The sequence below is a fragment of the Narcine bancroftii genome, chromosome 1, assembly GCF_036971445.1.
Source record: "Narcine bancroftii isolate sNarBan1 chromosome 1, sNarBan1.hap1, whole genome shotgun sequence".
Taxonomy (NCBI): Eukaryota; Metazoa; Chordata; class Chondrichthyes; order Torpediniformes; family Narcinidae; genus Narcine; species Narcine bancroftii.
The window spans coordinates 422887121-422912783 of NC_091469.1; the positions used below are offsets into that span (position 1 = coordinate 422887121).

General features: G+C 40.3%; 1 long non-coding RNA gene across 6 annotated transcripts; it reads left to right on the forward strand.

Annotated features, from left to right (window-relative positions):
• The first annotated feature begins 1286 nt into the window (after positions 1 to 1286).
• LOC138751619 (uncharacterized) lies at positions 1287 to 24480 on the forward strand. Of its 6 annotated transcripts, XR_011350091.1 has the most exons (6): positions 1287 to 1400; positions 1975 to 2203; positions 4515 to 4672; positions 6213 to 6293; positions 8810 to 8872; positions 15111 to 15452. It is a non-coding gene; the product is annotated as an uncharacterized lncRNA (long non-coding RNA). The 6 variants fall into 6 exon arrangements; XR_011350087.1 differs by lacking the exons at positions 8810 to 8872; positions 15111 to 15452 and adding an exon at positions 23827 to 24480; XR_011350089.1 differs by lacking the exons at positions 8810 to 8872; positions 15111 to 15452 and adding an exon at positions 23827 to 24480 and having other exon boundaries at positions 4527 to 4672.
• Positions 24481 to 25663: the final 1183 nt, after the last annotated feature.

Consider the following 25663-nt stretch of genomic DNA (forward strand, 5'->3'; position numbering starts at 1 on the left):
CAGTTAGGTGGCTCTGGGTAAAGCTCCTGTAGGTTGACCTAATGGTGGTCAGTAGTTTTGCCCACTTCAGTCTTCTCAGAAAGTGCAGTAGCTCTTTCCTCTTCCTGACAAGAGCTCATGTGTATCCATTATAAGTCACTCGTTAACTTGGTGCAGCAGCGGGAGGAGAATTTATTTTGAGTTGGAACCCTACAGGACAAAATCAGTCTTTAAATGCATAATTTTGATGAAAAGTTCGGACCCACTACGTTAACAATAATTGTTCTCTCACAGATGCTGCTTGGACCGAGTTCAGCCAACAGAAATCTCTGCTTCGGCACCCCTTGTCAGCACTTACGTTCCCCGGGTCTCTGCACCGCAATACTCAGTCGCCTTAGTCTTTAACCGAGCAGAATGATACATCTTGCTCTTCATCCATCTGCTGCTCCTTGGTGCCACTTTCCCAGTTGATTCCCCCCCTCCCGATAAAAGCCCGTGTGTCTCTCCAAGTGCGCACCGAAACAGCGTGCGAGGTCCCCCGTGTCCCCCCCTCCCCTCCCCTCCCCTCTCCTCCCCTCTCCCCTCCCCTCCCCTCTCCTCCCCCCTCCCCTCCCCTCCCCTCCCCTCCCCTCTCCCCTCCCCTCCCCTCCCCGGCGCCCCCCGTTTCAGACTAAGAGCTATTGTCGTGAAACAAGGGGCAACGATGGTGCCTGAGCGCACGTATTATTATATATTCGGCCCATTAGGTGATCATTGAACGATCAGCACCCAAGGGCTAGTTTGGTGCCCAAGACCAACAGGTGCACAGGGGGCCAGAGAGAGGGAGCTCTCGGCGCCGGAGCCCCCGCCCGGTCGGCACTGCTTTTTGGCGCGGAACCTGGCAAATCGTGACCTTCGGCTCCGCCGCGACAGCCAATAGCTGATCGGGTTGTCTCGTCACGTCGAGTTTCCACGTCGGCAGAACCCGGTGGAAGAATCGAGGGGAAAGAGAGCGTGTTGGGAGGGGAGGGGAGGGGAGGGCAGCCCCCCCGCCCCGCCCCGCCCCGCCCCGCCCGCCCGCTCCGTCTCCTTGCTTCGGCTGGCGGGAGCTGCGTCCCACCGCCGCCCCTCTGGCTCGGCTGAGCTCTGGCTGTCTTTCTCCCACAAGAGCTGTGGGCGGACTCGCTCCTCTGCTTCGGGGAGCTGAGATCGGACTGTGGTTCAGGAGAGATGTGATTCGACTCTGGCGCCTGGTTCTGGAAGGGCTGTGCTCCACTTCAGTCCTCTGGCCTGGGTGGGGAGGTGGGGGGGGGGGGGGGGGGGGGGGAGAAAGCAATGCTCTGGCACGGGAAAACTCGGCCAGTTCCTGGCCTCTGGCTGACAGGGGCTGTCTCTTGCTTCTGTCCATTGGCTTGGAGGAGCTCTGCACAGTCGCCGAGCAGGTATCTGTCTGTTTCCAGGCTTGGGAGAGCTGCGACGTTGGATATCATCCTCTGTTCTCTCTCTAGCTTGGAGAAAAAAAACAATGCACGAGAGAACTCTGATCAGCCTCTGGCCCAGAGTAGCTGTCATCTGATTCTTTTATTTGACTCTGAAAAGCTACTCTGGTTCAAGAGGGCACTGAGGTTCAGTCGAGCCCTCTTCCAGGATACCTGTGCTCCCCATTTGTTCATCTAACTTGGGTAAAGTTCTGCTTTGGTGTATGAAAGCTGATCTGCCTCTGCTTTACTAGAGGTCCACTTTGCATCTTTGTCTCTGGACCACTCACTGGCGTGAGTCCTCTGCTCCGTCCCTGTTCTTTGGCATACCATACTTTGGTATGGTTCTAACTAGTGGAGTTTGGAGAGTTTTCTGCTCTGACGTGAGAGGTGAAGTGGGTGCAGCTTGTGATGAAGGATTTAGCTGTGCCTTGCATGGAGTCATTGGCTCTGGTTTGTTTGTTGAGGATAAGCAGCTGAACTTTGCTCTAAGAGGAGTAATTGTCCTGATTCATACGAGTTCTCTTTCTTCATTCAGGTTGACTGTTGATTTCTGATGTCAATATATTGGGGTTTCAAATAATTCCATTAGACTGGACTTGGCAGTGTTGAAGTGATGTTTGGACTCATCTCGAGGAGTAGGAGGTGCAACATGTTTTGAAACATTGGAGAACATAGTTCTCCAACATATATGAATCCTGCTGCTGCTTCTGGAATCGTGTGTCCTGGCTTTAAAGTTTTGAAGAAAAAAAATCAGGATATGAAGTGTAAGTACAAGAAATAATGTGCATTTCAAATACTAACCTTAAGGAGCAATTGTGATTTATTTTCCCATTAACTAACAGAAAGTATATATTTTTAACATACTGTTTTTCAGTCTGAGGATCTATTCAAGTCCACAGTTTTGATCCACTTGATGTAAAGTGTAAAATGTACATTGGTTTGAACTAATCTACGGTAATACAAATATGTACTGTTGCATAAAGCAACCTTTTTTTTGCTTCCTTTGCCCCCCCCCCCCCCAACACACACATTGTATAGTGCTGAGAATCATTTAGCAGTTTCGCTGAAGGTTTTGATCACAATTTTGGGGAACTTAGTCTTTCAAGGCAAAGTTCTGTAACACTTCGACTCTGAGTAAATAGTAGTCAGTGCACTACAGAACTTTGTTTTGAGAGTCTGCTTCACTTTGGATCAAAGTTAGAGATCACAAGACTTGTTTATAATTTCTGAGGCAGTTTGAAAGTTAGGATAACAGAGGACAATGAAATACTACTAAAGAGTAATTAGTCTTTTAAAATTTAATAATTCTTTTTGATCTGTATATGGGGATTTTTGTGTAATATTAAGGCACTTGAGAGGGTTCACTTGCTCGGAATTGTCAAAAAAATATGTATTGTATGTCAGGATTTTTTTGCTGGACTTGTATAAAAATATATTTGAATCTGCATTTCATTATTCATACATCAACATTTTTTACTATTCTATTAATGATGTAAAATTGCTTCAGAATCAGTTGATTAATATCACTAGAATTGTGGTGTGCAAACTGTAAAAAAAAACAACTAAACCTTTGACGAATCCATCTTGCTTACCTTGTGCAAGAATTGTTTTTATAATTTCCATAACTGGAACAGTGCTGGAAATATCAGTATCTGCATTAAATTCTCCAGAGGAGCCATTAATACATTTGTTTTATTTAGAGGTGAGTTTTTTTTTAAAAACATTGCTTTTATGTTTCCCATTCCACCATTTTTTTTGGATTGCGTACAATCTGACTTGTTCTCAAACCAGCTCTGAAGATGTTCTTGCTTGAGATCCTAAATGCAGTTGAGCATCTTTGGGTTAATTGTTCAGAATCCAGCTCCAGTTGAAAGTCACAGTGCAAACCAAAAATATGAATATAGAATTAAAGATGGTGGGAGTAAATTTAAGAATAACTTAAATATTTGACTAAGAAGTCTACTGAACATATGGTTTGAATGAAGGCCACTTGGATGAACTAACAGCTGATAGATTTACACCTGTGCATCATTATTTTTGGTTAAAAAGTAGAAAAAAGGGAGGAGCAGTTCTTTTGCAGTTAAGGTATAAAGTTGAGCCAACTTTAGTTTGAGTAGAGTTGGAGTGTGGATGTTTTTTGTGTGTTTTAAAGTAATTTAGATGGAGAGGAGGAAAGAGTGAAAGATTCTTTGTGGTTCATGAAAACAGGGATGTTATCAAACAATTTGATACTGAGTGATAAAAGAGTGCATTTAAAAGGATCACCTCAGAAAACATGAAAATAATAATTTGCATTTCACGGCTTCTAATATATTGACTTAAAATTGCATTTCCTACAGAACCGATGAAGATTATTTTTAAGAAATTTATTTTCCTATGTACCTATCTTTTGTCATAACAAGCCTGCCTATTGTCCTTGAGAATGCGGCCTTGAACTACTGCAATTTGTGTGACAAACGTTCATACTTGTGATCTAAGGTGGAAGAGTTTATATTTTTGTTCAGGGGTAATGAAGGAAGAGTAATTTATAATTCCAAGTCACAGTGGTGTTTGGCTTGGAAAGGAACCTGGACGAGTGGGTGTTATCAAGTGGTTACTCTCTTTATCCTTTGGAGGCCAAGGTGGAGTAAATCTTGGGTTCAACTTTTAATAATGTTTTTAAGGGTATGTAGAAATCTAATTATTGAGGCTAAGTTAGATACTTTCATTGAGTACTTTAATCCATATTGATCTTGTGTTTAAAAAAAAAAAACAAGACAGTGATATTTTTCCAAATGCATATTCCTTGCCGTGGCAGGATATTTTGTTTTCATTAGATGTTTCCGAAAGGCTTGCAAGGATGAGGGCAATGTTTAAGGATTTCATTGTATTTTGGTCCTGCTGGAATGTTTGGCATGTATTGAAACACATGAAATATTTAATGTTATCGGTTATTTGATACAAACGAATCTATTATCTTACTTACAACAAGATTAAAATATTGAAATTGTTAGATGCATTCTTAAGGAAGTCGATGTTAAAAGGTTTGCCCTTGATAATATGACGTGACTGATAAGACTAAAGTGGGAACTATAGATTTATCTGCAGATGGAACAGGAGGCACCTAATGGAGCAGGCAGATAGGACGTTCAGGAGGTGATGTGCACCATACATCATTTGCATTTCTCACTCCAGATGCTTGGACTTGAGATTCTCCCTGTCATCCTCAATGATCTACTTTGAATGGACTTGAGGTAGGAGTGATGAAGAATAATTGAACATTTTGTATTTTTTCCAGAATGTTTGAGCGCATGCACTTGAATCTTTTTCGTATATCACATTGTTACCCTCTACCCTTGACTGAACTCGGAAGTGAATGTGTGTTTTGAGGAATCTGGTATTGATCAGGTGACCAGCATAGCCAGCCAGTGGCACCCATTGACTAATCAGTCAATGCTTGGAATATTGGCTTGTGAGGACAGCTGGTTTAATTGTCCTTCCAGTGGATTTGGAGGATTTTGCAAAGTTGAGTTTTCTTTCATTACATTGAGAAGGTAGGAAAATTGGGGGCATTTAAGAGACTTTTAGACAGACACATGGATGAAAGAAAAATTGAGGGTTGTGGGGTAGGGAGGATTTAGTACTTTTATTTAGTAAGGGATATATGGATCAGCACAACGTCGAGGGCCTATGCTGTATTGTTCTATGTAGGCAAGATTTCATGTATGGCCATGTACACTAAATTTATTTTCATTTGTTTGCCCTGTAGAGGCACACAGAGGTACCATTATTAAGGCGAGAAAAAGAAAATATATGATAGTTTCCCCCCCCCCCCCCCACCAGAGACAGCGAGTGTCTGTGGATCCCATCACCTCCGCCGATGTCACTGCCTCCTGCATCCCCAAAACTACTTTAGCCTCAGCTAAACAGTGAACCCAAGCTTGAGGCATCCGAGTTACATCCCTTAGTTCCTGGTTGTGCCCATCTAATCATTAGGAAGCTGTCAGCACCCAAGGCCCTTTGGGAGCCCTGCTCATTATCAGCAGCCAGCTGCCTGGTGAGATGCCTTAGGCTGCTGAGCCCCTCACTGGTCGTTTCCTACCCTGAAGGGTCATCTAGGCTTCACTTCTCATTGAGGGGTTGTGCCCTGTGCTGGTCTGCTGCTTCCTCAGAGCTGCAGCCCTTAAAGTCTAGGTTGTCAGGTCTCAAAAGTTTATAGGAAAGATGGTATCACTGCTGGCTTCATCGATAATGAGTTTTATGCCAGGTCTTGATCTTCCGATAACCTTTTTCTCTAATTGGCCAGATGTGAACCGGCAGATTGAAGGAAGTGGTGAATTGTTTCATTATTCTTTTGTTGAGAATGGCTCCAGGATCTCACCATGAATCTTTACCATTTTTTGAATGAAGTGTTCCACAGAAGTTGATTAGTAGAGCACCTTTGTTTTGTAGCTGTTTTCATGAAATGAGTTGATGGTGATTGGAGCATGGCCATCTGTATACCACAGCTCAGTCACTGAGGTGGGAGCTTTGCAGTTTGGGTGTTATGAGTTGAATAGTCTTGCATTCATTCGGAAGGTTGGCATCATTCTAATTTGGGGTAAAAGTGTTAGGCCAGTGATGCAGCAATGAAAAACTGCAGATCTTAGAATCTTAAGCTGGAAGGACTCAGTGAGTCAAGTAGCATCCATGATGCAAGTTATTTGGTGAAGGTTAAATGGTGTAAAAGTGAGAAACATCTATTCATTGTGCCCTGCCTCTATGACAATAACTTCTGTATTCCTTATCATTTAGATATGAAAGATGGAAGCCAATGTGATTAAAGCATGAAACTTTAAAAAATAACAATTGTGGTCCACCTGAAAATGCCACAAGGTATGCAAAAATATGTTCTGTTGTATTCCTGTCAGAGGTCATATAATTATTTTGTTAAATGTAATTACTTTTGCATGCCACAGAAAATACTGTATTTTAACTTGAACAAAATGACAAGGCAAATAAAACAGTCATACACAGTCTAATTTTTAAACAAAAAATATAAGGCTTGAAAAACTCAGTGGGTCAAACGGTATCTGTGGCAGCATCTGCAGAGTTCCTCGACATGGAATGACTTCCTTAAAGATAAGTGGGTCATTTGCAAAGCCTCAAATGGGGTTGGGTGGAAATCTTCCATTGAATTCTTTTAAAGTTCTGTCATGGTTAATAACTTTTGAAATCAAGATAATGGGCTACAGATGAAGATCTTGATTTCAAAAGTTGACCACTTGTGAGCTGCACCATTTGATGGCCTAATTTGATGAATATGTTTTATTTTAAGATCTTTTATCCAACAACCAGTGAATGTTATTGCTTTACTATAATTAGAACCAAAAACAATTTTGATGACTGACAGGAAGAAACCACAAAATGAATATTCCCACACTGGGCTTTTTAATTTTCTGAGTATGCTAGATCAGAGATTCCTGACTGCCAAAGCTCAACAAAAAGAATTTGTGACAATTGGTGGTTTTTTTTTTAGATGTTTTTGTCCTTCAAAGTAAAATTTCATTTTACCAGGGAACAAAATATTTTTTCTGTTATGGATTTTGAATACCCTGTGTTCACCATGGCCCAGAGAAACATCGTTTCATTGTGTTGTGTAGGTACAGTCAGATGATAATAAACAAACTTGAACTATGGCATAATAGATTCTTGACTAGTCCACTGATTCAGCAATGGTTAAGAACACACCTCTGGCAGAGGGCGATAATCATTTAAGTTGGTGGAAAAGTCACATTAACTTAAGAGTTAATCTGACATAGATTTGGATTTGATAGTAACTGACTAATTTAGGAACAAAAGTTCAAATTTTAGATTCGGCTATACCTCTTGAAAATATACAGTTAACCTACTACAAAAGTAGTCAAGCATCAGTCTCAATTAATTAAATTGATTAAGAAGTTTAAGAAGAGAAGTAGGATTAATATCCTGGAGAGAAATTAAATTATATAAATGTGGCTGAAGCTATTTATCCTGAATTAACTGAAACAGAGGAGTTTTGAGGTAAATTAGAAAGCATGAAAGAGTTATTGAATATCATCTGGCTAATATGTCTGTTATTAAAAGTTCACAGCCATTTTCATTTTAATTATGCACAACGGGAAGATGTGAACTTTATTTGTGCATTGATACTTTAAAAAATAAATTTAGGGATTCAGCTTGCTTGACTCTTTTTGTGGGAAAATAGGTTGAAGGTCATGATAACTGGAGCTGCTTAGATCCTTTAATTTAGATAATGGAGGGTAGAAATCTGCAGCACAGTACAGGCCCTTTGGCCCACAATGTTGTGCCAATCTAATAACCTATTCCAGTGTTTCTCAACTTTGTTTATTCCACTCACATTTCAGCCTTGGGGAAAAGCCTCTTAATGAATTCTTATTCCCAGAATTTTCAAAAGGAATCCAAATTTACTGAGTCCTGAAGTAGGATTTTAAGTCAATTTCTCTGGATAATTGGCCCAGGCCTGTTAGCTGCTAACATGGTAACAACACCACAGTAAAATAACAGACAAGGAAAATTCCCACAAGCGCCCAGATCAAACAATGCTATTTCACTGAGTGCAAGTTGTTCACTGACCTCTACCCCTGCAAAAATAAAGCAAATGGTGTCATTGCTTTTGCAAGCTTTGCACTAAATGTTGCAATATAATTGGTGTATTAGGATAACTCTGGGGGGAAAAAGCAGAAATCTGAAGTTGAGAAAAAAATACTGGCTACTGCTAGGTGAATTCGGTTTCATTGAAGAACGGAGTGGATGCCACAGGTAGTTGCATTAGTCAATGACTTGGATTCAGAAATTCAAAACAAATGATGGCAAGTTAGAAAAAGAGAACATTGATTCCAGGAGGCATCTTGAAAAATATAAAAGCAACTGTATAAAATATGCCGTGGGACAATAAGAGATATATAATATAAACACATGCAACAACATACTTTCAATTGGTAGAAACCGGTCTTTCATGAATGATGTCAACTTGACTAAAGGCCAGATTAATATTTAAAGATTCCTTGAGTGAACAATCACCATAGGCTGTAAATAGCAAAGCAAATTGGGGAGTGAACTGTTGTTTAAAATACCTGCTACACAACAGAGGAAGCACCTCCAGTTTGAGACATCTGAGGCACAAAGGGGAGGTTTATAGTCACAGAGTTCAAAGAGTCACTATGTATTCTTGGTAAGAAAAAACCTGGAGGGAATTTTACTTTTTAGTTTCAAGGAATTTATGAGTGTGGTAAGTAAATCGTATGAATTGGGCAGATTTGCAAAATGGCTTTGATCCAAATAAAGAATTTAGTGCACGGTCAGTAGTTCAAACAAATAACAATGTGCACATTGTATATATTGCAATACAGACATTGAAAGCCTGAGAGGAAGTGAAGTGAACATTTCAGCTTGAAGAAGAATTGAATATTGAAGTAAGGAAATGTGGAAGAAAATGTGTTTTAATAACTGAATGTAGGTAAATGAATTAGAAACGAAAACCTGCACAAATTCCAAACAAGAACTTGCATTAATATACTATCTTCTGAATATAGTAAAAGCATCCTTGGGTATTTATGATGTTCATTTGTAATGGAAATTTGACATTGAGCCATATGATGAGTGAACAAAATCTTGTTGAAAGATACAAGTTTTAAACATTGCTTTGAAGGAAAAAGAAGTAAAGGTTTTAGTGAGGCAATTTCAGAGAAATGTTGGATAAAAGCCAACATTCTGGGAATAAGAATTCATTAAGGATGGCCAGAGGCTTTTCCCCAGGGCTGAAATGTGAGTGGAAAAAAAAAGTTGAGAAACACTGGAATAGGTTATTAGATTGGCACAACATTGTGGGCCGAAGGGCCTGTACTGTGCTGCAGATTTCTACGCTCCATTATCTAAATTAAAGGATCTAAGCAGCTCCAGTTATCATGACCTTCAACCTATTTTCCCACAAAAAGAGTCAAGCAAGCTGAATCCCTAAATTTATTTTTTAAAGTATCAATGCACAAATAAAGTTCACATCTTCCCGTTGTGCATAATTAAAATGAAAATGGCTGTGAACTTTTAACAACAGACATATTAGCTAGATGATATTCAATAACTCTTTCATGCTTTCTAATTTACCTCAAAACTCCTCTGTTTCAGTTAATTCAGGATAAACCAAAAGGTTTATTAAGAATTACCAAAATAGAACAGCTAAGACAGAATCTTTACAGAATCAATATGGGGCAGGGGCTGAGAAATTCAAATGAGAATGAATGGCATCTCAATGATACCAGCTATGTAAGGGAAAAAACAAAGAAGGAATAGACTTTTAAAACATATTGCACATGTAAATTGGAAGAATTAAGGATTTTTCTTTGGTAGCTATAGGAAGTATACCATAGACAAGCTGCCCTGTTGACCTGTGTCCATGCTGCAGGACTCTGTATGTAATATGTCTGTTGATGCAACATTTCTAGCCTTTATTCTAGTTCAATGATTCTCAACCTTTTTCTTTCCTTTCACATACCACTTTAAGTATTCCCTATGCCATAGGTGCTATATGATTAGTAAGGGATTGCTTAAGGTGGTATGTGGATGGAAAGAAAAAAATTTGAAAACCACTGTTTTAATCGTACCTAATTGACTCGTTATGTGCAGTTTCATAACTCCAAAGGAAATGGGGCAATGACAATTTTTCTCAAGCAAAATATTTCAGTAACAATTGGGTCTAGAGCAGTGATTCTCAACCTGCCCTTCCCCCTCACATACCATCTTAAGCAATCCCTTGCGATCACAGAGCACTGATGGCATAGGGATTACTTAAAGTGGTATGTGAGTGGAAAGAAAAAGGTTGAGAACCACTGGTCTAGTTCCTCCTTCATTTGCAGTAAATACTGCTTCTTTGTCTATCTATGGCTTGTAAATTTGCAACTGTAAATCTAAAAGAGATTATAATTTGGATTCAGTTACACAAAAGGGAATATGTCATTTGGATATATTTACTTTGGATGAAAAGAAGTTAGATGAAATTGAGCATGTATGAAATTGGAGGAAAATGCATCTGAGATATTGATACTTATGCCACCAGAGGAAAATGAATCATTAATCTAATCTTGCTGATAAGATGGGAAATATAAACCTGACTTTATATTTAAAGACTATCTTATTTAGTAGTCTGTTAGCCAGTCAGCTTCCCAAAGGGTCTAATTTGAACTTAATCTCATAAATTTATAGCAATTTTTGAAACTGATTCAAACTATATTTGTAATGGAGCAATGAATATCCAACAACTGCCTTCATAACTTACCCCATCCTACCTTTTCTATTTTGTTGTATGATTTCTATTAACAATTTGTTGAAATGGGTAAATTTATCCATTCTGCAGCTCTGTCAATCCTAGTGAAAAGACAGTCAAGCAAATATGTATTATGGGTATAAAGGGATGTGACCACAGAATTGTAAACACACTTAGTGTGCTACCCTCTCATAAGAGTATATTTTCCCATACATTAAAAAGAAACAATTATTGCTTTCTCCTGACATTTTTTTTGTGTGGTGCAGGAAAATGTATCTTAAAAAGTTGTGACATTTGAGCCCTATGATTTAAATGAACCCCATCATACCCAAAGTGATTTGTTAATGTTCAATGCTTAAAAAAAATTGTCTTGATATTCCAAAAAATATGGAGTTCAAGGAGGATTGAAATAAATTACTGAACTAAGTTGGAAGATCTTCATGTCAAAGTTATGGACTTCATGATTATCTGAACCTCACAATTAGCTAATAGGAATTTTGCTTCAATGGTCATGAACAATTGTGTGTAAATTTCCTCTCCAGGGTTTTGAAGCACGGGGGGATAGCTTTCCCTCTCATGTTTTCTTTGTACCTCCTTCTTGAGTAGCACTGCATTTATAATCAGTGATCCCATGAGAATCTGCCTGTGTTCCTCACAATAAGGTTAATTCTACGCTTTTCCTCATAAGGAACATGTCCTTGCTGATTTGTCAATTGTATTTTCTAACTGGACATCAGATAGGAGCTGGTGTCCCATCTCAATATAAGTTGTAGAAAATGAGTAGAATTTTACTGAGTTATAACCATAACCATATAACTGTTTACGGCGTGGAAACAGGCCATGTCGGCCCTTCAAGTCCATGCCGGTTCACTTGAACAATGCAACAGATTCACTTCTTCATGTAACATATGCATAGTATCTCATATAATTGCTCTGTATCTTTGTGCTTAATGCCATTTATGACTTGAGACTAGCAGGCAGCTGGCTGAAGTTTTCTTTTCAAAAAGAAAACTTTATGCCCTAGAATTTAATAGAAACATGTTGGAATTTATTGCCTATCTCATGGGTGGCTAACCTACAGACCCCGGGCCAACTGCAGCCTGCCTATTTTTTAAGTGGCCCATGGTTAATTTTAAAAATAAAATGAAATATGGCCTGTTAGAACATAGTCTCTAACAATAAAGCGCACTGTATGTACATAGCACTTTTTAGTTTCAACTCTAAATATTGCTGCCATTTTGAACAACGAAATGAACAAATGAATCTGAGGTGATTAGGGAATTAAAGGTTATGGGACCCTTAGGATCATAATATTATTTGAGTTCAGTCTCATATTTGAAAAAGAAAAGCTGATATCAGGTGTGGCAATATTTCAGGTGAACAAAGGAAAGAGGAACTGGCCCAAGTTGACTGGAAAAGTAAGCTAGATGGAGAGACGGCAGAGCAGAATTGGATGATATTCCTACAAGAAATAAAATGAAGGATAGATATATTCCAAGAAAGAAGAAAATTATGAATGAAAAAATGTGGCAAACAAAAGAGGTTAAGGCTAAAATAAAAAGAAAAGGGAGGGCATACAAGGAAGCAAAAATTAGTGGGAAAACAGAGGACTAGGAAACTTTTAAAAACTTACAGGAAGAGACAAAGAAAGTCATAAGGAAAGAAAAGTTGAATTATGAAAGGAAATTGGCAAATAACATACAAAAGGATACTAAGAGTTTTTTTTAATATATGAAGAGTAAAAGAGAGACACGGGTAGATATAGGACCGATAGAAAATGATGCTGGATAAATTATAATGAGTAACAAAGAGATAGCAGAGGAACTAAATGAGTATTTTGCATCAGTCTTCACTGAGGAAGACAATATTCCTGATAGTCAGAAGTCTCAGGGAATAGAATTAAGTAGAGTCAGGATTACTTAAGAGAGAGTGCTTAATAAGATGAATGGACTAAAGATAGTTAAGTCTCCCAGACTGGATGAGGTGCACCCATGGGTTTGGAAGGAGGTGGCTTTGGAGATTGTGGATGCATTGGAAATAATTTTCCAGAAATCAATAAACTCTTGCATGGTTCCGGAGAATTAGAAGGTCACAAATGTAGTTCTACTGTTTAAGGAAGGAGGGAGGCCGGAAAAAAGAGGAAATTATAGACCTATTAGTCTGACGTTGGTAGTTGGAAAGTAATTGGAGTCGATCTTCAAGGACGAGGTTATGAAATACCTTGAGGTGCATGACATGATAGGGCCAAGCCAGCATGGTTTCATGAAGGGAAGATCTGGTCTGACCAACCTATTGGAATGTTTTGAGGTAATCTCAAGTAGGATGGACAAGGAAGAGGCTATGGATGTTAAGTTCTTGGATTTTCAAAAGGCCTTCGATAAGGTACTGCATAAGAGGCTGCTTAATAAGCTGAGAGCAAATGGAAATACAGGAAAGATATTAAATAGGGTGGAGCATTGGCTGAGATTCAGAAAGCAAAGGGTGGGAATAAAGGGATCTTATTCTGGTTGGTTGCCAGTTACTAGTGTTCTGCAGGGGTTGGTGTTGGGGCCGCTTCTTTTTACAATGTATATTGATGATTCAGATTATGAATTGAATGGTTTTGTGGTGAAGTTTGCAGATGACACCAAGATAGATGGTGGAGTAGGAAGTGTTGAAGAAACCAAAAGGTTGCAGAGAGACTTGGACAGCTTAGGAGAGTGGGCAGTGAAATGGCAGATGAGATGTGATGTTGAGAAATGTATGATTGAACATTTTGCAAGAGGATATAAACAGACATTATTATTTGGATGGGGAGAAAATTCAAAATTTGGAAGTGCAAAGGGACTTGGGGATCATCGTGCAGGATAACCTAAAGGTTAACCACCAGGTTGGATTGGCAATAAGGAAAGCGAATGCAATGTTGGCATTCATTTCAAGAGGAATAGTTATGAGTAAAGAGATGTTGATGAGGGTCTATGGGGCACAAGTGATACCTCATTTGGAGTAATGTGTGCAACTTTGGGCCCCTTATCTTAGAAAGGATGTAATGATGTTGGAGAGACTAGAGAGAAAATTTACCAGGATGATTCCTTGAATGCAAGGGCTAAATATGAGGAACGTTTAGTGGCTCTTGGACTGTATTCATTGGAGTATAGAAGAATGAAAGGGGATCTCATAGAAACATTTTGAATGCTGAAAGGATTGGACAGAGTAGATGTGAATAGGATGCTTCTCTTGGTGGGTGAAACTAGGTCAAGAGGACACAGTCTTAGAATTAGAAGGTACCCATTTAAAACAGAGATGAGGAAAAATTTCTTTAGCCAGAGGGTCATGAATTTGTGGAATTCATTGCTACATTCAGCTGTGGAGGCCCGATCATTAGGGGAGTTTAAGGAGGAGATTGATAGGTATCTAATTAGTCAGGGTATCAAGGGATATGGGGAAAAGACCAGAATTTTGGAATTAGATGTGAGAATGGTTTAGCTCAGGGAGGAGTTGCAGAGCAGACTCAATGGACCAAATGGTCTACTCCTGTTCCTTTATCTTGTGATCTTGTGAACTACTAGACCGACTATTGCAATGTCACTCATTTTATTTATTTATTTTTTTTAATTCACACTATGAACCATACTGACCAAAATACACTCAATCATTTCTCTCTTGAATATACAGTGTCATTTTCTCCCCTTTTCACCCCTCCCTTCCCTCCCTCCTTCACCCCCCCTCCCCACCCACTCAACATTCAACATATATGATACATTAAACTACAAATTGATGAAAATGTTTACCCCAGTTAATTAAACATGGCTGAATTGAAAAGTCAGAAAATAGTATGGGGATGCTAAAAATTTCAGATGGTGGGAAAATGAATACTTTTTCACAGAAATCAAGGGGAAGTGTGTTTGTTTGATTTTCAAGGTATCTGTTAACTTTACTAGCCTATCTTTCATAACCTATCTACAAATTTACACATTGCATCATAATAATTAAGGTGGACATTTGGGCTATGAACTGTATTCACTGTTAGTTGTGGAGAAATGTTGGAGACTGCTTTGTAATTTTCTTGATCTTTTCTCCTGTTTTTCTTTTGCACCCAGCTTTGTATTTTGCACTGCTTTTTGAATGAGAATATTAAAGAGTTTTATTGTATTCATTTAAATCAAATTTAAGAGCAGCAGATACAGAAATGCCTACTGTAATATATGAAAAGATAAATAAGCTACTGTAACATCATCAGTTAAACTGTTTAGTAGTGTCGTATACTTATAATGAATAGATAATGAATTTTCGATGGCACAGGAGTTCTCTGGACTAAAAACACCATTTTTCTTACAGTGTAACTAGTTTATAACTGCTGGGCTTATTATTGTTTAGCCTGTTTTTCCTTATGTTTTTCTGTATGTGGCCCACAGCTGAGAAAGTTTGGCTACCCCTGGCTTGTCTGAACAATATTTAACCAACAGAAGGAAAAGCTTATCAATTGTTGTATACTTTATCAAAGTCTCATGATTCTGGTATGATCAAACAGCGTATCAATGAACCTGCCAACATTCTTCCGTACCTTGATGAAGGGCTCAAGCCAAAAACATCGGTTCTGTATTTTTACCTTTGCTACATAAAGGACACAGTTTGACCAGCTGAGTTTCTTCAGATTTTACTATCTCAATGGGTTTTTAATATCAGTGAACATTTGCTAATGTTGCATTCTTTTCTTTGGCTTGGCTTCGCGGTTGAAGATTTATGGAGGGGTAATGTCCACGTCAGCTGCAGGCTCGTTTGTGGCTGACAAGTCCGATGCGGGACAGGCAGACACGGTTGCAGCGGTTGCAAGGGAAAAATGGTTGGTTGGGGTTGGGTGTTGGGTTTTTCCTCCTTTGTATTTTGTCAGTGAGATGGGCTCTGCGGTCTTCTTCAAAGGAGGTTGCTGCCCGCCGAACTGTGAGGCGCCAAGATGCACGGTTTGAGGCGATATCAGCCAACTGGCGATGGTCAATGTGGCAGGCACCAAGAGCTTTCTTTAGGCAGTCCTTGTACCTCTTCTTTGGTGCACCTCTGTCTCAATGGCCAGTGGAGAGCTCGCCATATAACACGATCTTGGGAAGGCGATGGTCCTCCATTCTGGAGACGTGACCTACCCAGCGCAGTTTGATCTTCAGCAGCATGGATTTGATGCTGTCAGCCTCTGCCATCTCGAGTACTTCAATGTTGGAGATGAAGTCGCTCCAGTGAATGTTGAGGATGGAGTGGAGACAACGCTGGTGGAAGCGTTCTAGGAGCCGTAGGTGATGCCGGTAGAGGACCCATGATTCGGAGCCGAACAGGAGTGTGGGTATGACAACGGCTCTGTATACGCTAATCTTTGTGAGGTTTTTCAGTTGGTTGTTTTTCCAGACTCTTTTGTGTAGTCTTCCAAAGACGCTATTTGCCTTGGCGAGTCTGTTGTCTATTGGAAGAATTCTATTTCCTGGGTTGTAATATAGTTTTTCATTTTCTATTAGCACTTTTTTTAGATAATGTGAAACTTTATGCTCCTGTTAGGTTAAAAGGTAGAGTCAAAAATTTGAGAGAGCCATGGTTTTCAAGGGATATTGGAAACATGGTTCGAAAAAATAGGGAGACCTACAATAAATATAAGAAACAAAGAATAAAGGAGATGTTCGGAGAATGCATTGAATGTAAAAAGAATCTTAAGAAAGAAATTAGAAAAGCCAAAAAAATGTACGAGGTGGCTATAGCAAACAGGGTGAAAATAAATCCAAAGGGTTTCTGCAAATATGGTAATAGCAAAAGGAGAGTGAGGGATAAAATTGGTCCCTTAGAGAATCAGAGCGGATAGCTGTGTGTGGAGCCCAAAGAGATGGGGGAGATCTTGAACAATTTCTTTTCGGTATTCACTAAGTAGAAGGATGTTGAATTGTGCAAGATTAAGGAAGCAAAGAGGGTAATTATGGAGACAATGGTGATTAAGAAAGAGGAAGTATTGGAACTTTTAAAGCATATAAAGGTGGATATGTCTCCAGATCCCATCGGGATTTTCCCCAGGACCTTGAGAGAAGTTAGTGAGGAAATAGCACAGGCTCTGACATTGATTTTTCAAATGTCATTAGAGATGGGTACGGTGCCGGAGGATTGGTGTATTACACATGTGGTTCCTTTGTTTAAAAAGGGTTCGAGGAGCAAGCCTAGCAATTATAGGCCTGTAAGACACACACACACACACACACACACACACACACACACACACACACACACACACACACACACACACACACACACACACACACACACACACACACACACACACACACGTACACACACACACACGTACACACGTACGTACACACACACACACGTACACACACACACGTACACACACACACGTACACACACACACGTACACACACACACGTACACACACACACGCACACACACGTACACACACACGCACACGCACACACACGTACGCACGCACACGCACGCACACACACGTACGCACGCACACACACGTACGCACGCACACGCACACACACACACACGTACGCACACACACACACACGTACGCACACACACACACGTACGCACACACACACACGTACACACACACACACGTACACACACACACACGTACACACACACACACGTACACACACACACACGTACACACACACACACGTACACACACACACACGTACATACACACACACACGTACATACACACACACACGTACATACACACACACACGTACATACACACACACACGTACATACACACACACACGTACATACACACACACACGTACATACACACACACACACATATACACACACGTACATATACACACACACACATATACACACACACACATATACACACACACATACATATATATATATATATATACACACACACACATATATACACATATATATATATGTATGTGTGTATATATCTCTGTGTGTGTGTGTATATATATATATATATATACACATCCGGTACCGCACGGATGGCAGTCTCTTCAATCTGAGGCTCCTGCAAGCTCACACCAAGACACAAGAGAAACTTGTCCGTGAACTACTCTTTGCAGACGATGCCGCTTTAGTTGCCCATTCAGAGCCAGCTCTTCAGCGCTTGACGTCCTGTTTTGCGGAAACTGCCGAAATGTTTGGCCTGGAAGTCAGCCTGAAGAAAACTGAGGTCCTCCATCAGCCCCCCCACATCTCCATCGGGCACACAAAACGGTCAACCAGGTTACCTATCTCGGCTGCACCATTTCATTGGATGCAAGGATCGACAACGAGATAGACAACAGACTCGCCAAGGTAAATAGCGTCTTTGGAAGACTACACAAAAGAGTCTGGAAAAACAACCAACTGAAAAACCTCACAAAGATTAGCGTATACAGAGCCGTTGTCATACCCACACTCCTGTTCGGCTCCGAATCATGGGTCCTCTACCGGCATCACCTACGGCTCCTAGAACGCTTCCACCAGCGTTGTCTCCACTCCATCCTCAACATTCATTGGAGCGACTTCATCTCCAACATCGAAGTACTCGAGATGGCAGAAGTTGACAGCATCGAATCCATGCTGCTGAAGATTCAACTGCGCTGGGTAGGTCACGTCTCCAGAATGGAGGACCATCGCCTTCCCAAGATCGTGTTATATGGCGAGCTCTCCACTGGCCACCATGACAGAGGTGCACCAAATAGGAGGTACAAGGACTGCCTAAAGAAATCTCTTGGTGCCTGCCACATTGACCACCACCAGTGGGCTGATATCGCCTCAAACCGTGCATCTTGGCGCCTCACAGTTCGGCGAGCAGCAACCTCCTTTGAAGAAGACCGCAGAGCCCACCTCACTGACAAAAGACAAAGGAGGAAAAACCCAACACCCAACCCCAACCAACCAATTTTCCCTTGCAACTGCTGCAACCGTGTCTGCCTGTCCCTCATCGGACTTGTCAGCCACAAACGAGCCTGGAGCTGACGTGGACATTACCCCTCCATAAATCTTCGTCCGCGAACCCAAGCCAAAGAAGAAGAAAGAAAGATTATATATATGTGTGTGTATCTGGAGAAATAAGGTCTGATTAGGAACACTCAACACGGATTTGTGAGTGCAAGGTCACGTTTGACTAATCTTGTTGAATTTTTTGAAGAGGTGACTAGGAATGTTGAAGAGGGTAGAGCAGTGGATGTTGTCTATCTGGGCTTCAGTAAGGCCTTCAATAAGGTTCTGCATGGAAGGTTAGTTAGGAAGGTTCAGTCATTGGGTATTAATTTTGAGATTGTCAAATGGATTCAACAGTGGCTGGAAGGGAGATGCAAGACAGTCACAATGGATAAGTGTTGTCAGGCTGGAGGCTGGTAACAAGCGGTGTGCCTCAGGGATCTGTATTGGGTCCATTGTTGTTTGTTATATATGTTAATGATCTGGATAATGGGGTGGTAAATTGAATGAGTAATATGCAGATGATACTAAAATAGGTGGAATTGTGGATATTGAAGAAGGTTTACAAAGATTGCAGAGGGATTTGGACTGTTTGAAAGAGTGGGCTGAAAGATGGAGTTTAATGCTGCTAAGTGTGAGTGCTTCATTTTGGTAGGAATAATCAAAACAAGACACAGGGTTGTGATTAAGGGAGATTTTAATTTTCCACATATAGATTGGGAAACCCATTCTATGAAAGGAGTGGATGGTTTGGAGTTTGTAAAATGAGTGCAGGATAGTTTTTTTACATTAATAAATGGGAGGTCATTGACGAATGAAGTGGAACAGAAAGATCTAGGAATAACGGTGCATCATTCCCTGAAGGTAAAAACTCGTGGATAGGGTGGTGAAGAAGGCTTTTAGTAGGCTGGCCTTTATAAATAAAAGCATAGAATACAGGAGTTGGGAAGTGATGTTGACTGTTCAAGGCATTGGTGAGGATAAATTTAGAGTACTGTGTTTAGTTCTGGTCACCGAATATTAGGAAGGATACCAACAAGGTCGAGAGAGTGCAGAGAAGATTTATGAAAATGTTACCAAGGTTTCAGCATCTAGATTTCAAAGAAAGATTGAGCAAATTAGGTCTTTATTCTTTGGAACATAGAAGTTTGAGAGGGGATTTGATAGAGGTATTTAAGATTATGAGAGGGATAGATAGAGTTGATGTGGATAGGCTTTTTCCATTGAGAGTAGGAGAGATTGAAACCAGAGGTCATGAGTTAAGGGGCAAAAGTTTAGAAGTAACATGAGGGGGAGAACTTTTTTTACTCCGAGAGTGGTGGCTGTGTGGAATGAGCTTCCGGTGAAGAAGTGGTGGCAGGGTCAATTTTGTCATTTAAGAAAAGATTGGATAGGTATATGGATGGGAGGGGAATGGAGGGTTATGGGCAGGGTGCAGGTAGGTGGGGCTAGAGGAGAATATTTAGTTTGGTGCGGACTAGAAGGGCGAGAATAGCCTGTTTCCGTGCTGTAATTGTTATATGGTTATAAATAATAATCATTAGAATCTAAGAGGGAAATAGATTTTCAGAGTGTGCAGCTTTGATGGAGTGAAGGTCTGGGAATGCATGAAAACCAGTGTTGAAGAACTAGAGGCAGCACTGGAAAGGACAAGAGGTGGGGAAAAAGTTTGAAAACCACTGTTTTAATCCTCCCTGATTGGCTCGTTATGTGCATGGTTTCATAACTCCAAAGGAAATGGGCCAATGACAATTTTTCACAAGCAAAATATTTCAGTACTAATTGAATCTAGACCAGTGATTCTCCATCTTCCCTTCCCACTCACATACCACCCTAAGCAATCCCTTACTAATCACAGAGCACCGATGGCATAGGAATTACTTAAAGTGGTATGAGAGTGGAAAGAAAAGGGTTGAGAAGCACCTATTTAAATAAAAGCAAGTTTATGGTAAATTGTTGACATTGAGAATGCAGGAGTCAATGAGAGGATAGCAAGGAGCAGAGAACAGTATGAACTGGACAGATTACAGCCAGCAGAAACTAGGTATGTTTGTATTACAGTTTTGCCTCATCGTGACTTAAGCAAGACAAGGTGTGGGATTTAATTTTTAAGATGGTTTAGACTAAAATCTTTGTTATAATTTAAAGTTGTACACAGGGCCCATATGTCTAAAGTCAAATGATCTCATATCTATTCAGATGTAAGTCCTTGGTGTGATAAGAGAGGAGAGGGTTCTTTAATTATTATGTTCTGGATATGTCTTAGCTTGAAAAATACTGGTGGTGTGTTTCAAACTTTATCTTTAATTCCTAATGTAAATTTAGAGCCTATCCCTTTGATTGCTCTTTTTGGTACAACTGGAGAGAATGATGTTCTTTTAACTCCAGTCAAATGCCATACTCTTGTCTTTTGCCTCTCTTTTGACCAGATGTGTTATACTGCTTAGATGGAAGGATCCTGCCCCAGCCACTCATGCTCAGTGGCTGAGGGACATTATGTCCTGTTTAAATTTAGAAAAGATCCATTACCCAATTAATAACTCAAATATAAGGTTTCAAATGTTGTAGGTACCATTCCTGAATTATTTACATAACTTCCAGGCATAATATAAATCCAGAATTTCAGTTTTATTTCAGGAATGAAGTACATTTTTTTATTTAGTCATATAACATTGGTTTGGGGATGGGGCTTAGAGGCACGCCTATATATGATAAAATTTTATTGTTAATGTACTTTTGTATTTTGTATTATGGATGGGTTATATTTGTTGAGTTATGTAATTTGTCATTATTATTGTGCATTCCATAAATATTTTGTCCATCTTTGTTTATTTGTGTGATTTTGTTTTAAACATAAAATGTGACAGTATTTCACATCTGTGGCATCAGTGGTTCTTTTCCTCATATTAAACCAACAGCGTATGTTGTTTCTTCTGCACCCTAGTTGACCTGTGGCCAGGTGAAATAGTTGCAGTTAGAATTGGGGGGAAAAGCACGATGGGCAATATTTTACTTCCTCTGAGATAAATAATTGTTTTTTTAAAAAAAAAAGCTAAAGACTAAAAGTAGGGGTAAAACTATCAACTTAAAAAAAAATAACTGGCAGATCTGTCACAGAGGAAGAAATGGTAAAGGTTCCATTATTGTCACGTAATACTACATTTAGAATGTAACATGTAGAAATTCTTTAACTTTTGTCTTCCGCAAGGAAGACAGAGAGTTGCCCCTCACAGAAACCTACTGCACCTGGTCTCCCCCTCATTACTGACTAAGCCTAACATAATAGTTGGAGATACTCTCAAGTTACGGTGCTAAATGTCCTATAAGGTGGAAAGTATATTAAATGTACACCTTGTGACAAATTCTGGTCTTTTATGAATAGATTAGTATAATGCCTTTAAAAATCCAGGCAAATTTAGTCTGAATGAATTAGACATTCATATTATAGTATCAAAAATATTTTTCAGGTAGAAATTTCATGGCTTATCAGTTTATAGTTGAATATGAAAATGAAAAAAAAATCTTAAATGCCAGGACCTTAGTTTCTCCCATTAACTCTTTCCTCTATGTACTACTGGGCCTTGTGAGAAAGTTCTGCCTGGTCTTACTTTTTTGTATCATCCAGATAACTTTTTGTGTTCTACCCACAGACAAATGCTTTCACTAAAATGAGTTGACTTGTTTAGATCATTGAACTACTTTCCTCCTTCAAATGCTGGATATCCTACGCCCTTTTAATCACACTGTTTTATTTCATATTTTAATTATTTGGATCGATTTTCTTTTTCTTCTACACTGTTTGTTATTAAGGATGCTGCCTACTGCACTTGATAACTAATTAAAAAAAACAATTAAGATCATTGTATTCACACTCCTTCAGAGGGAACATGATCTACAGGAATATGTTGCCTAACCACTTGGCCTATTTGACATTGCCCCTGGATTGCTTTTACTCTGTGCATTCATGCCGCAAATATTGCATGGCTGAGTAAATCTGTTCACTGCTGGATATATAGTCAGGCTGGTGTAAAGAGAAAGTTGTATGGTTTCATCACATTATCTGTTCTACAAAATGTGTCTTGACCTTGTAAAATGAATTGACAATCTAAGTTTGGAAAATCAAACTTTTAGAGTCAGGAATAAAATAGGTTCTGGTGGTCAATAGGTTTATAACCGTTCAAAATATATCTTTAGTTTCAATAACTGATAGGCCCCTTTTCCTGTCTTCATGAATGAATCTATTCATAATGTGATGGGGTAACTCAGTCTTGATGTCCATCTATCATCTCAACTTTACACTGCTTGGGAACTTTATCAGGTATGAAAGCAGAAACACTGCCAACAATATGTTCAGTGGAGCCCATTGATCAGTGATGTAGTGAAAATACAGTAGCATCAGAATAATTTTATTCTGCTGATCTGCCCCCTTCCCCCTTTTTATTTCAAAGCAGTAGAAAATCTGAGTCAAGTGTTTTCAAGAAGAAGCCAGTGTTTAGGGAGTAAGTTGGGCTGAGACTGGAGTTGCTTTTGGCTTTAAAAACAACCTTGTGTGAAAACTGGGAGTCACCTAGATGTCTTGAGTAACCAGTGGCAGGAGTGGAATGGTTAACAATACTGGTAGTTTAGTGGGACAGTGGATGTGTCATGATAAGACAGAGTAATATCAACTGTCTTATCTTCTTAAAACAGTAGTTCCACAAATTGACTATATCACCAATTTGTGGCTTTTCATCTCTCCTGTCTGCTGTGTGTTTCTTGTCTATTCGTAGGTAAATTAATTGTCTTCATTTGATCATCTTGCCAAAAATGAATATCATTGGTGATTTTTTTTGTACTTCAATCTTAAGAACAGCTGCGACTTCATTTTGATGTGGAGAAACAATTTCTTCCATGCTGTTTATGGGAGTTTTTTTTTTGTTGGAGGATGTGGAGATTTAATTGAAAGTTCGTGTTCTATCCTAATGAGTTCATTATTATTTGAGAAGGTGACTCCCTTATTCTCATGTATAAGTTCTCCTCAATCCAGGAAGGGTCTCTATTTCTTCTCAGACACCTCTGGTTTTCACATTCACACATTCCTTCTTAAGGTTTTTTTTTTAATTTTAAAACTTTGGTTTTCCTGTACTTCTAGCAAGTTTCTTTGGGGATTCTCACTTTCAACCTTTTTTGTTTATGCAGCAGCTGTGATGTCAACAAATTTTAATTGGCTACAATTCAACTGCATTAACAATAAACTGTTTCTTGAGGACACTGGAGACAACACAGAAGATTGTTTACAAGCAGTCCTACGTTGAGAGTGGCAAGGACTTGGAATTAAATTACAGTATCTTTGTAGTGTGGATTGTGGAGGGTCATGTGAGAACCCCATTTGGAACCTAGTCAGAAGTCACCTCACCTGCCAATCAAGGTCAAGCCTTGCCCATGGGTCTACACACCCCTCTTTAATTGCCTCATTGATACCGGAGGTGGATTCTCCAGTCGATGGTACTATAAAGCCCACCATGTGTGAGCCATTTGCCTCTTCTGGAACAAACTCCAGCTCCACTCCGTTAGGAACCATGGGCAATACTGGAGAGTCATTGGTAAGGTGTGCACAGGCAAAGGTTGGGAGCTGCAGGATTGTGTCTAGAAATTACTATCTGTAGTTCAGATAGATAAGAGCCGAGCCTACTAGAGATATCAAGGCATTGTGGATGTTGTATGTTACAACTTGATTAGCTTTCTATCATGAGTGGTTGCGAGTGTGTTGTTTAATCCAGCAAGTATGTTTGTGTCTTTTACTCCTGTTGTGACTGTCTACACATCTTAATTAAAAACTACTGTTCAACCAGACCGTGTTCAGATTCGTTGCTCTTGGGATGCATCAAATCGGTTTCACACACACAACAATTGGCACTGTGAACAGGGTCCTGAGAGTTTTGACTGAACACAGTTGCAGGGGAGATGTTTTGGAATCGGGGCAGGAGAGCAAGTGCAGGCAGAGAGGATCGGATCCTCGGGTGGACTGACACTAGTACAGGGTTTGGGAGGTTGGCAAGCATACTGGCAGACCACAGAAAACCAATAGACTGGTGCAAGCACTAGGACCCATGTAGTGAGAAAATGGGTCTCCACATAGTGTTCCTCTTGAAAAAGTTGGGATTCCCAAAAACTAAGCGGAGTCAGGGGGTGGTGGGGGGGGGGGATTTTGGCTGCTAGCATCTTCTCTGGGACGCCAGTGTGAGATCAGAGAAAGGAACATTTGGGACTACCTACAAAAATAGGGGGATAGAGATGCTCTAACAGTGCTGCTGTACGCTGCAGGATACAGCACAGGCTGCCCCAGCCTGAGCCACCAATCTCGAGGTGAAAGGGTCAGAGGTAGCCTGCAGGCTGTTTAAAATGTGGCAGCTGTGCACAGCTCACTGGTCTAGCTGGCACATAGGCCTGGTTAAGGTCCGACCCATTGTTCGGCGAAGAGATGGGCTCGACACATAGATGGGGGAGGGGGACGTTTGGATAGGCAGTGACGAGAGTGAAGTGGATGAATCCTGCCCCAGGCATCCTCCCCCCTTCGCACCCAAACCTCCTGCAGGCTAGACTGTTGACCACACAGTCACAGACTTGCCACAAGAGTACCCCACTGAATGGGGAAGCATTAGAGAATGAGGGGACATATCTGTGGCCACTGCAAAACCACAGTAACATGGGAACATTCAGTGAAAGCTGACCCCGCTGGATGACGGATATCGCTAGACCCCAGGTGAACACCTGGCCCTGTGGCTGCTCAAGGTCTGGGAGGAGGGGGTCCCAAAAGTATACTCTCCCATCAGAAAGTGAGCGCTTTGGGTAGCTTATCAGACTGGCAACGAGTCCTTGTGGGATCGGGTGGTGATGGCAGTGCAAGCCTGATACTCCACTGCTAGAATGGAACACAATTAGCGAGGGGACAAGATCCTCAGGGAATGGGATTTAATTATGGGCATTATGGGGAACCCATAATCATTGTTGCCCTGAGAACACAAGGGTGACTGAA